This window comes from Gavialis gangeticus, unplaced genomic scaffold (assembly GCF_001723915.1).
Source record: "Gavialis gangeticus isolate Ggan-Ray unplaced genomic scaffold, GavGan_comp1, whole genome shotgun sequence".
Classification (NCBI taxonomy): Eukaryota; Metazoa; Chordata; order Crocodylia; family Gavialidae; genus Gavialis; species Gavialis gangeticus.
In genome coordinates, this window is record NW_017729031.1 from 94973839 (window position 1) to 94989156 (window position 15318).

Sequence of the window (15318 nt, forward strand, 5' to 3'; positions counted from 1 at the left end):
GCTCTTTGAATCTTTTCCGAAGATTCAGAGAGCTTTGAATCAATTTGGACCTTCTTATTGGTCCCCTGATTCAATTTAGATTTGGAGATTTGGTCACCGAATTGAGATGAATCTCCTCTGAATCAAGTCACCACCTGAAGTTTCACACAGCCCTAACACACGCGCACACACACACACACACACACACGCACGCATGCACACACACACCTTTTTGGGTGTAAGAGTCAAGTGTGCTGCCAATTTTAGTCCAGAAACAAGTGTGCCCCGGGGATCAAGTTTGGGAAACAATGTCCTAAGCTAATATTAATCAGGCTAGATCCTGAGCCATACTAATTATTTTTATGCTACTCTGGCAGTACAAAGAAGTTGTATAAGCTGGAAGTCCTGTGGTTAGGTGACTGGCCTTGAGGTATTAATCTCTGTAGCAATCCTGGTTGCACACCAGTATGTTCCCTTCTTTTCTCAAGACACCTCTGTACCATGATCTGAAAGGAAAGGGTATTCCCACTAGTTCAGCACCAAGCAGGAAACTCATTTTTTCCATGTTTATTTCACAGATCAGATGTATCAGCCTTTTGACATCACCAGGGCAGACTGAAATGATGGGAAGAAGAACTGGACCTCCCAGCATAGAAGGAGGAAGCATTAAATAAAACAAAACCAGATCAGAGCCCTGGAGCCAAGAACACTGATCAAAGAAAAATATTTCTAATTTCTTGGGATACGCGAGGAAACCCAGGTATAGAAACATCCATATCAACACTATGATCATATTTTGAGCTTCTTCCCTACTGATTTAAAATAAGGCCTAAGTCTTAGTGCAAATATACTTACTTGTTCTGTGAAAAATGACTCTCAGCTTCTGCACTGTGATTCAAAACTGCTTTGTCTTTTAAATGTAATTGTAATGTAATGCTTTGCCAAAATCTGAACTCTTTCTACTTACAAGTATAAGATGCATCATCTGAATTAAATGTCTTGCTAGAAAACCCTAAAAGGTCTATTGTAATACATCAAGTACACATCTCACAGTCAGTGAATTACAAAAATAATTAAACAAAAATCGTGAATCTTGAGCACAAGTTCATTGTTACAAAAGGACTGAGATCATTTACCCTGATATGCAGATTCTGTCTGACAGGAGGAATTCACAATGATCCAAATTAATTTCCTTAATATGGTCTTGTAATTTAAAAGAAATATTAAGAAGCCACATGGCATATAATGAAGCAAGGAAAAAAATAGCTAACTGATTGCTGCTGCTTTCGAAATTAGAGGGAATGATTGTTATAGTGAAGGATGGTTCTGCCATTCTGGTCTGATACCCTGAAAGTAACTTACATCTTCTACATATGCATTATCATGGTTTCTATACACAAAAAAAAGAATTATGATTTCCATGCCATGAATAATCTCCAAGGAATATAATGTTAGGATTTTAAACATGAACTCCTCATTGAAGATAGCTGTTTACTCATTAAGATTTAGAAATGAACCAAAAATCTTTTATCATAACCCCTTAATAAGTGGACGTATATCCCTTTTCAGAACAGTGTGTTCTTATGATGTTTAATATCTCTCTCTTATCTTGCAATCTTAGAAGCTTTACTTCCTTTATAAAGAAATGGCATCTTTAGCTGAAGTGGTATTTGTCTTTTCTACAGATCCCAGCTATAAGCATGGTTTAATATTTTAGAGTTTAATTCAAGTTTTTGCATCCTTAAACTATGCCTAAAACCCAGGAACGTTTGTGTCCTTGGAATGATACTGATGAAGGCAATGATGATGAAGATTAATGGTATTCCGAGTTTCAGGACACGTGATAAACAGCAAGTAAAAACTAAGCTCTTGGCCCAGTGACAGCACAAGCAAACAACAGACGTAATAAAGCAAGAGCTATTTATGGAAGGAAATGCAAACAAGCCTCATGGAAGTGGGGGGATTTAAGAAATGAAAATGAAGGGAGGAAGAGTGATTGGCACACATTGATGAAGAGTATCAGGGAAACATGGAGAAAGGCACAGAATAAGAAAATCAGGAATACATTTGGATAGAATATATGAGGAAATTGAGTCATAAATCTACATAACAACTGACTAGGCAGCTTTGCAAGAGAAAAGCATTCTTGGAATATCCCACCATGTATTGATGCAGGTAGGAAACAAACAAATGGATTCAAAAAAGAAGATAATATGAAGCAAATTAATGATGTTCTTGGCCACAATGGGTGAATCTACGTGAGATGATTACAGTGGAGTTGTCTAATAATCTCCACAGTAAACATCTCAGTGTCTGCATGTGCAGTGGTATTAGGATGGAATAAACTAATTAATTCAGCCACAGGTTAGTATTTGTAAATACAAACACTATCCTGACTGGAGTTTTTTATTCCAGCACAACACACATGGAGATACTGACAGCACTGACTGGGACATGATGGTGCTTCAGTGCAGGGACTGCCTGCCAGCGTATTGAGCTGGGTCTGAGCAACCCTGGCTTGGCAGGCTGACCTCCTGGACCCCTGCCAGCCAGGGCTGCTCCAACCTGTCTCAGCACGCTGCAGTCCCAAATCCACAAGTAAACACACTGCCCAGGAGCAATAAACTGATACGATATGCACCAGAGTTTATTGCTGCACATTAACTGCACATATAGATGCAACCAGTGTTTAGGACGACCTCCAATAAAGAGAGTAATGGGAGGATGGGAACATTTGGAAAATTGGATTAAAATAATCAAGAACATAAATTCTGAAAGGACTGGGCTACTCTTTTGACAATAGACAAAGAGAAAAAGGATGGATTTTAGAGATGTCATAGAAGAAAATGCTGTTGGTGTCAGTCTAAATGGAGAGAAAAACAAAGATAACAAATGGAGAGGAAAGCAAAGGTGACAAAGACCACAAAGATTACTTGTCACCAGAGTCACAAGTCTACATTATAGGAAGGATGGTACTGATGTCAAAAAGACAGAGGAGATGAGATTCATTGTTTCAAACTTTTAGAAAGCATGAACGTATAATGACTGCAGGAGATGAGGATGCTTTCAGCAGACACAAAGAATGTGGGAAGTGGAAAGAGAATAAAGGGGGCAGATAAGGAGCTCTTTTTAATTGTTAACAACAAGCCATCAAGACAGGAATGCTGAAGTGACAGGTTGAAATGTATAGCTGCATCCAGTTCTGGGCACTGCACTTCAGGAGGGATATGGACAATATGGAGGGTGCCAGAGGAGGGCCACTCACATGATCAGGGGGCAGCAGGGCAGGCCTTACGAGGACAGGTTAAGGGACCTGAACCTATTCAAGACTCCACAAGAGAAGGCTGAGGGGGGATCTAGTGGCCGTTTACAAACTAGTCAAGGGGGACCAGCAGGCACTGGGGGAGTCCCTGTTCCCCCGAGCACTACCAGGAGTGACAAAAAATAACGGTCACAAACTGGCAGAGGGTAGATTTAGGCTAGATATCGGGAGGTGTTCCTTCACTCTCAGGGCAGCTAGGATCTGGAACCAACTTCCAAGAGAAGTGGTGCTGGCTCCTACCCTGGGGGTCTTTAAAATGAGGCTGGATGAACCTGCCGGGGTCGTTTGACTCCAGTACTCTTTCCTGTCCATGGCAGGGGGTCGGACTTGATGATCTGCTCAGGTCCCTTCCGACCCTACCAACTATGAAACTATGAAACTATGACATAGTTAAACAGGTTAGAAGTTGAGGGAGAGATTTGCAAATCACCAGTTTACATGTAACATCTGAATAACTATGAAAAGGGACAATCTCCCAGGGTGTCTACAGATGTAGCATTTCTCTTGAGAGAAATTATTTTGTCCTGAGATCGTAGGAAAGTAGGACTGGAAGGGATGTCACAAAGTCATCCACTCCATCCCCCTGTTCAATTCAGGATCCTCCCTGACTAAACCATCCCAGCCAAGTGACTGTCACCTTGCCCTTGAAAACTACCAAGGATGGAGATTCCACAATTTCTTTAGGTATCCTGTTCCAGTGCTTGACCATCCTCATAGTCAGAAGATTCTTCCTAATCTCCAACCTAAATTTTCTCCACTACCACTTGAGGCCATTGTTCTTAGTTCTGTCCCCTATGGCCACAGAAAAAAACCCCTATCCCCATTCTCTTTGTAATTGCCCTTTAGATATTTGAATACTATTAATAACTCCCTCCCTGCTCAGTCTTCTCTTCTCCAGACTAAATAACTCTAGTCTTGTCACCCTTTTCTCATAAGTCTTTCTTCCCAAGATCCAGTAGCTCTGCACTGGACTCTATCCAAACTGTCCAAATCCTTCTTGAAGTGTGGGGCCCAAAACTGGACAGAGTAGTCCAGATGAGGCCTACAGATATATTAATCCATTGTCACACTTTATGTACCTGTGAAATATGCAAGAATATATGTGCTAACACTCCCTGTCCGTTTTGTGCCTATAAATAAATCACAGCTTATTCAGGTTAATTAACAATCATCCCAGGGCAAGCCAGTCAGGTTGGTGCTCTCTGGCCAACTGAGAAGCAACATGTTCTTGGAAGGGCTATGTGTGTAAAGGCCTGTGATGTTCCTATTTGGTCCTGCCTGGACTGAGATTTCTGCTTACAGCCCCAGTGAAAAAAAGTTTTAAAGAGGGAAGACAGGGCAAAGGATAACTCAGACAATTTTACAGAGTGTAAGAGAAGGGAAGAAGAGAAAATGTTTAAATTAATTGATTAAATGAAAGAGTGGCTGGAAAGGTGGCAATAGAAGCCTACAAGGACAGTATTACAAATACCAAGAATAAAAAGACATGAGAGAGGAGAGAGTGGTATTGTGAAGAGGAGAGAGATCTGGGAGAATGATCATGGAGTCAAGGTCCTCTCCTTTGACCAAGGAAAGGCCACTGGAGATTATCTGAGCAGTTAAAGTAGTTAGAAGAGGAGAGAAAACAAAGTAAAATGCACCTGGGATTGAATTAGAGGAGAGGAAATCAAAGCAATAGCTTTAAATTTAAATCATAAGGAAGTTCATTTGCAAATTTAATGAGTTTAGAGATGAAGGGAAATTAGAAAGTTCATGCAGAGACAGAGGAGACTTAACAGTCAGGATGTTTTTCAGATTTGGTTAATTAAAATGTACTCCAAGTGGAAGAAACCAAAAGAGCAGAAAAGATGGAGTTATGAGAATGGGAACTAAGGGCAGTCCCCACTGGTTAACAGCCAGGAAGCGACAGAGATAAAGGGACAGGTGGAGAGGATGGAGATGCAGAGTAGGAGAGCAATTGCAAAGGAAAAGGAGAAGAAGTTTGGAAAGGACAGCAGAACATCTCCCTGAAGAAGTCAGTGAGGTCCTAATCAATGGGCAAAGGATTTAAGAATGGAACTGAGTTTGGAAGATTGGCTGTAGAACTTACAAGTATGAGACTTAATCAAGGATAAATAAAGCCAATTTGCAAGAAAGAGGGCAATAGTGCAGGGAGAAAGGCTAAATTAGCAGTGAAGGAAATTGTGGCTTTTTCTTTTGTTTGAAATATTATTCATTTTCTGTGGAGATATTCAATAGTGCTAGAACAAGAGCTTGGGAAGTATATGACTAGGATGTGGCATCTGGCTGATGTTTACTTAAGATTGATGGCATAATGGGAGAGAAGCATCAGTAAAGAAATTGGAGTTGATGCCATTAACTATAGTATCAATGGTCCTAAGAGTATAAAAAGAGGAAGAAGGGTCTAAGGCCTACACAAAGTGAAGAAAATTAATAGGTTGGAGGTCTTAAAGAAAATTAGATGGATTACATGGTAGTATCCACAGTTAAGGAAATACTGTGTTGGTCAGACAAAAGAAATGAGAGAGAAAGAGTGATCCTTAAGACATAAGACCAAGTGACCAAGTTCCTTTTTAGTGTAAAAAAGTTAAAGTCCAGTGAAATTAATGGAGCTTTATCATTTACACTGATAGAGAATTTGGTACAATGTCCATGGAGTGCATGGGGTTTGAGTCTGGATTAAAAAGCCAAAGAAGGGGAAGGGTAGGAAGCTAAATGCTCAGACAGTCATCACCATGAAAAGTACAAGTTCAAGTTTGACAGTACTACTGCCTAATAGATTCCGTATGAACTACTGCTGGTGGATCATGTTCATTCTGTGGTCAGCTCTTCAAGTTGCTATAGAACTAGAGTTATACCATTAGAGCGCGTGGTATAAGCGTAATGCTACTAATATCAGGCAGCTGTGTCAATTTATACCAGCCAGGAACCTGTCTCTCTTAATTGCCTGTCCTGTGTTTGAAACTTCTGTCTGCATGCACTGTAATCATGTTCCCACATTCTGACCACAAAACCATCCTTCCTTCCTTAATACTGAACTCACTGTGCATATTGTCCCAAAAATAAATAATCTCCAAGGTCTCTGGCACATGTTACACTTTAAACATGATTAATTGGTTAATCACATTTTAGGATGTCACCTGGCCACACATTAATGCAATTAATGGTGTGATAACACAAGGAATAAGCCACAAAGTTATTACACAAAATTATATAATAACTTTGTTTCTGGTTCCTATCACACCATTGACTGAACATGTGTCCCCAAGGTTAAGAGCTGTCAGCTGATGGGGCTCCCAACCATGGCAGTGCATGTTGCACCCTTATGGCTGAGAGACCCATCAGCTGAGAGGGCCCTCAGTCATAGAATCCTGCAACTTGCTTGCTACTCATGATCCCAGGCACCTCCTTCACTGCCAACAAGGCATGATGGGATCTGATATTTTCTCCCACAATCATGCCTCCTATCATACACATATGGCATGGCAGAAAATGTGATTGTGGGGATGGCATATTAGATCCCATGGCACCTTTACTTGTACATCTGCCAGGGGTCCAAGAGATGCAGATTCTTTGTTCCATGTACAGTTGTGTTTCCCTTTCTGTAGTCAATTCCTTTTCTCATTGTTTAAATAAGATGTACTATGGTTATTAATTCTAATGAACCTTAAAAAAGGAATACAGCATTGCAAATATAAAAGCCCTAGTGTTACAGTTCAACACATTCACTTGAATGCCTTTTGTAGAAATCTTATTCAAAAACTTTTAATTGCATCAGGCCAGACTATGCTACTTCTAAATTAAGCAACACCTTACTCGGCATGTACCTGCAACCAGACAGCTAATAACGATTATTTAGATAAGGAAGATGACAAGCTGAGGGTTGAGATCATGAAAGAAACAGTCAGAGAGCTTTTGATCCATTTGAATGAATTCAAGTCAGGAGGACCTGATAAAACACATCCTGGGGTAAAGAAACAACTGACAGAGGGGATCTTGGAGCCCTTGGCAATAATATTTACCAAGTTGTGGAAGATAGGCAAGGCACCAGAGGACTAGAAATGGGCCAATGTAGTGCCCCTCTTTAAAAAAGGCAAAAAAGGAGGACCTGGGGAATTACTGACTGGTATGCTTAACCTCAATAACCAGGAAGTTATTGGAACATAAGGAAAGCCATTTGGCAAATATCTGAAGGAGGAAATGCTAATTACCAACAGCCAGCATGGATTTGTCATGAAAAAGTCATAGATTCATAGACGTTAGGGGCTGGAAGGGACCTCATGATATCATCGGGTCCAGCCCCCATGCATTTGGGCAGGAAAGATTGCTGTGGTCAGATGACCCTAGCAAGGTGTGTGTCAAGGTTTTTTTTTTAAAGATCTCCAGAGTAGGTGATTGACTACCTCTGGGGGAAATCTGTTCCAGACCCTAAGCAGTGCAATTGTGCAGAAATTTCTCCTTATGTCCAATCTGAAGCGATTTTCAAGCAATTTGTGTCTGTTGTTTCTTGTCTTCTCCTGGGATGCCTTGGTGAACAGGTGCCCCGGGCCATGATGTATGCCCCTTACAGGCTGCCACCAAGTTCCCTTGAAGTCTTCTTTTCTCCAGGCTAAACAGTCCCATGTCTGTCAGCCTCTCCTTGTATGACTTGCTCTCCAGATCTCTAATCTTGTGTGTGACCCTCCTTTGGACTCTCTCAAGCTTCTTCACATCCTCCCTGAAGTGCAGCGCCCAGAACTGGATGCAGTACTCCAGCTGCAGTCTCACAAGACTGAGTAAAGTGGGAGGATGACATCCTTAGTTTTGCTTGAGATGCATTGGTAGATGCATGCCAGTGTTTTATTTGCTCTGCCAGCTATGGCATCTCATTGGTGGCTCATGTTCATTCTGTGGTCTATCACAAGCCCCATGTCTCTTTCAGTTGTGGTGCTCACAAGCGTAACACCGCTGAGCCTGTAAATCATGACAAATAAATTTGATCTTCTTCAACAACCTAGCTGTATGAGTGGATGAAGGTAATGCAGTGGATAAGTGGATATAGCATAACTGGCTTTCAGTAAGGCTTTTGACAAATTCCTGTATGGCCTTGTCATAAGCAAATTGCCAAAATGTGGGCTACACAAAAAGTACTACAACTGGCTCAATAGCCACAAACAAAGGGTAATTATAAATGGATCCATGCTAGAATTGCAGGAGGTTTTGAGTGGAGTCTGACAGGGGTCTGTGGTGGGACAGGTGCTGTTCAAAATGCTTAAAGTTTTAGAATAGAGTGATTCCTAAAAAAATTTGCAGACAACAAAACCTGGGAAGGGTTGCAGACATGCTAGAGGATAGGAACACAATTCAGAAGGATTTTGATAGATTGGGAAACTTGGGGTCAATAGGATGAAGTTCAATACTGACAAATACAAGGCGCTATACCTTGGGAAGAATAATCAAAAACACAAATACAAAATAGGTGACAACAGGATGTATGGCAGTACTACAGTGAAGGATCTTGTAGCCTCGGTGGAACACACACTCAATATAATCCTGTGGTGTGATCCAGCTGCAAAAAAAAGCTAATACAGTTTTGAGCTGCACCAATAGGAGTATTAGATGCAAGACATGGGATGTGACAGTGCCTTTATTAAAGTTTGTTAGGTCTCATTTTGAGTACTGTGAAGTTTTAGGTTCCACATTTTAAAAAGGATGTAGAAAAAATAGAGAGGGTCCATATGCGGGTGAGAGAATGAAAGAAATAGGTATATTCAGTATTGGAAAAGTGTTGAAGGGGTGATAACAGTCTTCAGCTATCTGAAGGGTGGCCATAAATAAGAGGGAGAACACATTTTTTCCATGACTGCAGAGATGGATGCACAGCAATGGCTTGATATTGTAGCAAAGGTTTAGCTTGGATAGCAGGAAAGTTCTGGCAGGAAAGAAACAGAAGGACTAGAAAAGTTGTGGAATCCATCACTGGAGTTTTCAAAAAGAGGTTGGATAAGCATTGGCCAGGGATGATCTAGGACTAGCCATGCCTGGGGCATGCAGTAAATGAGTTGGAAACCTAGGAATCCCCATAATATGGACTGCTGAGAAATCACAAGTAGAGTTCTGCAGCCCAGAGAAGGTACATATTAGAGAAGACAATGTTCAGCAGCAGAAGAATGAAGCAGAGCTCCACATCTGCCTTAGTTGCAAAAAAAAATTAAAGGGGCTGGCATAAGTTTATGGAGAGAATAAGATGATAAAAACATGCATTCTGGCTGTCCAGTTAGCGGGCTGTGAATTTTGGTTTTCTTTGCTATCCCCAGGTTGCAGAGCAGAATGGAGAGCACTGGGTTTCTCCCATGCTTTGGGACTATAGTAGTTGCCACCTGGAGTTGGAAAGGAACATTTTTCCTTTCTGTTGCTATAGGTGTCAGGGGAGTGCTTGCCTTCCAGAGAAGCGCTGGGTGATGACAGCAGCCAAGGCTGGGGTTTTTGACTGCGGTCTGCTGACAGAACTAAGATCCATAATCTTTTGGTTAGGGGATCTTGCCCCTCTGCTCAGGATCAGACCGATCACCACATTTTGGGACAGGAAGATATTTTAACCCATAGTCAGACGTCAGACTGGCATGGACTGGAGGGATGGGGGGTTAACTTCCTCTGTAGGGCGGTGGGGGGGGCAGGGCATAGTTCACTGCTTTGGATCATTCGAGTGTATTTTAACAACCTTTGCAGTGGTGGGACAGTAACTGTGCTCTTGTCTCCCTGTGTTACTGGTGGCACGTTAGAGAGTTCTCGGTCTTATTGGTCATGTGCTTTGTAGTTAGTTCACTGACAAGGTTATTTCTGTAATTTTAGGAAGACATCAGACACATACTTGTATGGGAATGTGTGGATAGGGAGCACAGGGTTGAACTAAATGTTTTCCTGAGGTCCTGCCCTACTTTTCTATTCTTTAAATCAACAGCCCTGTCACGGGGCAGTGTCTAAGGAGCGGCTGTGATCTCTCCTAGCACCCCCTACCATGCCAAGTTGGTGTCCATGCACCCTCGTTCTCGCCCGCCACGTCTTTGATGTTATCAGTGTTATGGAAGGCTGCCTTCTCACCCCCTTGGACACAGTCCCCCTGATGTATTCAAGTCTGTGTCCCACCTCAGATGACTCCGTGCACTAAAGCCTTAGGGGCTACGCGTCGCTCCTACCACCCCGATACCACGCCCCAAGCCTCTCAGATGTACCAGACGTTGTCTTGTCAAAATCCGTTGCTGCACCCTCACGGCGCCCCCTTGCTTGCCTTACTATCGCCCGTGCCCTTGTGGACGCCTTTTGGGCTTGTCTTAATCGCCCGCACTGGGGCCTTACTCCGCACTCCCTGCGCCCTCCCTGGGGCCCTCTTGTGGCCGTGCACCCTCCCCGGGGCCCTCTTGTGGCTGTGCGCCCTCCCTGGGGCCCTCTCGCGGCCGTGCACCCTCCCTGGGGCCCTCTCGTGGCCGTGCGCCCTCCCTGGGGCCTCTCTCCACGCTTGGGCTCAGGTGGCCGTAGCTGTGCCTGGCCCCCTTAATCCTCTCCTCGGGTCTGAGCCTCCTGTGGGGCTCAGGCAGCCTCGACCTTACCTGGCCCCAATGCACTGTGCCCCCTCTCAGGACTGGGGTCAGTGCACCCCTAGATGCAGTACCCTCTCTGGCACCGGGGTCCCCACACCACTGTCGAGCCCCTATGAGGCCTCCTCCAACCCCTAATAGCCTCACCCAGTCCTCCGGTGTAACAACCAAAAGCAATAACATAAGCCAATTGGCTACAACTCAGAATTAAGCCTCCTGGCTAAAATGCAAACTCTAGCCCTCTGGCTAAACATCACTCAAATCCCTACCAGGGCTTTCTCCTCCCAGTCCTCAAGCCGAAGCTGATCAGACCATCAAGCTTCTCTAGGCTGCATATTCCAGCAGAGCTGCTTTTCCTTTGGATGTTAGTGGGGAACTGCCTGCTTGGCCTCAGCCTGGCTTGTTTGTATAGGCCAGGCCCTGCCCCCTTCCGGTCAGCTGACCGAACTGCGGTTGGCCCAGCAACCAGCACCTGTAACTCTTTATAGGAGCAGGGCACTTCAGTGCCCTGCGACACACCTCTCCCCTTAAGTTCATAGCTCGCTAGGAGCAGGGCATGGGAGTGTCCTGCGACAACCCCTATTCAGCATGAGTTATCAGAATCTGGCCCATTATTATGCAGTACAGCCCTTGCATAAACTTTTTAGCATAAATTCTCCAACCTTGTAGAAAGTCTTACAAAATAAAAAGATAAACACAGCTTAGAAAGAAGAGACAAAATATTTTCAAATTAGTCAAGACTGAAAAAGAAAACAATACAGGTAGTAACTGTTGGGGGGGGTGTTTCAATGAAAAATGTATATTCTGCTTATCAATGGGAAAAGATTCATAATAATATTGAAAGATAAAACCTGCTACTCTCCCAGCTTGCTGAGTGGCACTGTTCTTGTCATTGTCTTTTGAATAAAGTGAGAAACTAATGTCCTAAAAGCTTGCATATCAGCTGATACACAAACTTAGTATGTCCCAAGCAAGCTTCTAAATAGTATCCCAGGGTTGCCCCCACACCTTGTCCCAGTACCCCAAGCACTGAACATTCATTTTTAAAATCAGATACATAATTATCTATGGCATGTAGAAAAAGTGATTACACATACACAATAATGGATATTTGGAAAAGGAGAACAGTATGATATGTACTGTGTGTCGGGTTAGAATTCAGCTGGTAGGGCTACAGAAAAAAATCTAAATCATTTAAGGTACTGAAGGTACTCAATTAAAATACAGCTTTGATTACATACAATATTGATCTGATTAGATATGTGCTTATTATATATTACTTTTCAGTGGGTACGGTTGCCCAGAGCTTGCTCAAAAATACTCCTGACTTTTTAAGACACTTTTTATAGATAAACTGATTTGTGACTGATTTGCAGTTGAATTCATGAACCTCACAGTGATTTCATTTGACATAATTTTATACCCGAGATACTTTAGGACATCGAGCTGTGTATTGGATTAGTTTGTTTTCTCATGACTAAATGATAAGATGAACATTTCATAGTACATTCATTTAAACTTACATCAGCAATTTAGAATACTCTTAACAATTAAGTCCCTGGCAAGTCCTGAAGTAGCCAGCATCCCATTTCCAGAGATCTGGGGAGTTAGCGGGGTGCGATACAGCAAGGCAAAGGAAGGGTCTATGTCTCGAATAAGTAAGAACTGGGTCAGGATTAATGCGTTAGGTATTTCCTAATGAAACAGGTTTTAAAATCAGATGTTGCCCATTTGGCAAAGGGGAAACTTTTCATCCAATGTAAATCAGATTCAGGTCTTTAGGGACTTGAATCTTGATCTCTACCTTTCAGTTGATGATCCTAATTACAAAGCTATTTGATATTCTGGGGAAGGCCTCTGACTCTTTTTCTGCCCCCACTCTCCCCTAAAAGCTCTCAAACCAATCAGGAAATACGAAATCTTGAAAATTTTCACAAGATAGAAAATCTTTTTCCATCTAGCCCTAGTCATAATATCCCACTTTCAGGAGCAAACCCTTGTAGAAAGTCTATATCCTTCTATCTGCAACTCTTCACTAATGTTTAGGGAAGCGTTTTCTATCCTTCTGGAATAGGAACTAAAATGGAGTAGAGGAGAAGATTACAGAAAAGTGGAGGAAGACTCTGACTACCTGATAGAGTAGACGATGTGAAGGCAAAGCAGGTAAGTGGAGTTACTGGAGAGGCAGAGACTGGAAAGAGACTGAAAAGGGAAGAATACTCATGAGCCTAACTATAGAATTCAAAGTATCAGCCTAAGGGCCTAAGGGATCCAACAGTAATAGCCTTCACTCTTTAATCAAGTATATTTTTTCCCTGTAAGTAGTTAAGTAACATGCAATAACAGTGTTACAATTGATGGGATGCACTCAGTGGCCAATGCTCTCTTCTCTTTAAACTTGTAAAGCATGTGTTCCCCTCTGCACCCAGCTCTGCTCTTATGGCCTTTCCCCTCCACTGTTTTATGCCTTCATTAGAAAGACTAGCTCCATCCTAGTCACTTGTATGGCTCAGTAGCTCAGCATCAATGACCCTGATGGCAGCCTGTATTCATGAAGTGCAATACAGAGGAAGTTCCTTGTAATGTTTTCCTCTCTATGTCTAGATAGTCTGATCTCAGAGGTCTAGAGAGAGATTCTGATTTCAGATCCATGTAGCATCCACTCTGGCACTAGTGAAGTTACTTTGGATTCACATTAGCATAATTAGTCTGGCAACCTGTTGTCAGTAGCCTGGTTCAAATCATTTAGCCATACGTCAGAACTTGCTGCTTTTCACTAATTTGAGTGAGAGAATAATTGAGATTTTTGAATGAATGATCAAATGTACAATTTAAAAAGCAAGGTTAAAGCATCACAAAACGTATTGGACCAGATTCCTTGATATGTTGATGCATCTCAGATTCTTTGCTTTGTTTCTATGACACAACACAGCCATAAAATCAACTTCACTGGCTTCTTTAAACTAGGCAAGGCACAAAACAACTAGATCACATGGAGCAGTCACATGGATCTAACTCACTCTGGTCATTTATTTTCAGCACTATAATTTGTTTTTTATCACATTTCTGGTATTTTGTCATTCTGAAGTAAGTGAAATTAAGTATATGGAGTAAGGCAATGAAGTCAAATGAAATACAATACCTCAGTATTGCTGTTAAATCTTTGTTGAGCATATGGAAGAGAAAACCATTTTTTCTGTGTGATAATGATAAGTGGGAGGACCAGCAAGGTGCTACTGTAACAAGCATGCCAAACATAGTACTGCCTTTGTATTCATTTCCAACTTGAAAAGAGTCTTTTCACAGGTTTCTCTTAGTGTTCAAGAAGCCACTTTTTATCCTTTTTTGCCCCGAACTTGACTCTTCATTTCAGTCCAAGTTGTTAAAAATCCATAACCCCTCCACTGCTTTTCTTTTATCTCTTATGGCAATGAAGTTTTCAAAGATTCCCATAGAGTTAAACACTTCTTGCTCTGCATGCATCTCAGCTGGCTGTTCCTAATCATACTACTTTTCCAAGTGTCCAACCCCATGCCTTCAGATCACTACTAAGATTTTCCTCTCAACTGATATTAAGCTCATTGATTGAGGCGGACAGCCTACAGGAGCTCAGGAAGAAAAGGGCTTGAGCACCCACAACTCCAGTAAAGTTAGTGAAAAGCTGTAGGTGATCATTACTTTTGAAAACTCAAGCCTGGAATGCTTCTTCATTCATCCTGTTAATTCTTACACACAATGGAAGAAAGCTTCAAAAGTTGCATAGTAACATCACTTAAAAGGGTTGGACTGGGATACTTGAACTGGGGGATTTTTTTTGGACAAAATTTTCTTGCCTAAAAAAACATAAACAAACCCAAACAATTCTGAACAGGTAAAAATATTTTTTCAACATTTTTTAAATGAAAATTTAACATTATTATTTAAAATGATGTTTTGAAATTTGCTGCAAATTTATATATATATTATATATATTTTTTTACGTCTTGGAAATGAAATATTTGGTTTGACACAAACCTTTTTTAGGTCTTTTGGAATAAGAGAAACAACATTAAAAATCAGTTATTTGCATGGTTTGAATGATCTCTTTATTCTTTTTACTAGGGGTACACCGATACAGATTTTTGGGGCTGATACCAATAGCTGATTTTTAAGGAGGTATATCAACTGATACCAATCTGATTTCTGATACCAGCCTGGCAGTTTGAAGAGTTGCATGCATCTGGTAAGTCTGCTAAGGTGGAAGGGGAGGGGGAAGGGAAGGGGCATGGGAGGGGCAGATCAAGGCCCCCACTGTGAGGGAGGAGAGGGGCTGGGGCAAACACTGCCCAGCCGGGGTGGAGCAGGCATGGGGCAGGGGAAGGTGGGGGAAGCTCCAGCCACTGCACTTCACTTGTGTGGGAGCCACTGTTCCAGTGGCTCGTCTGGTGCTCACCCATTTATCTG

The 15318-nt window shown here is 42.1% G+C and overlaps 1 protein-coding gene and 1 long non-coding RNA gene across 3 annotated transcripts in view; one reads left to right on the forward strand and one right to left on the reverse strand.

Annotated features, from left to right (window-relative positions):
* LOC109301977 overlaps nt 1-799 on the forward strand; it is a 124967-nt gene extending 124168 nt beyond the window's left edge. Inside the window, exon 3 of the long non-coding RNA XR_002098677.1 lies at nt 558-799. This is a non-coding gene — a long non-coding RNA (uncharacterized LOC109301977). The remainder of the gene's footprint in view (nt 1-557) is intronic.
* Nucleotides 1-15318, reverse strand: part of SPAG16 (sperm associated antigen 16) — a 1224108-nt gene that overhangs the window by 669879 nt on the left and 538911 nt on the right. The window lies entirely within an intron of this gene.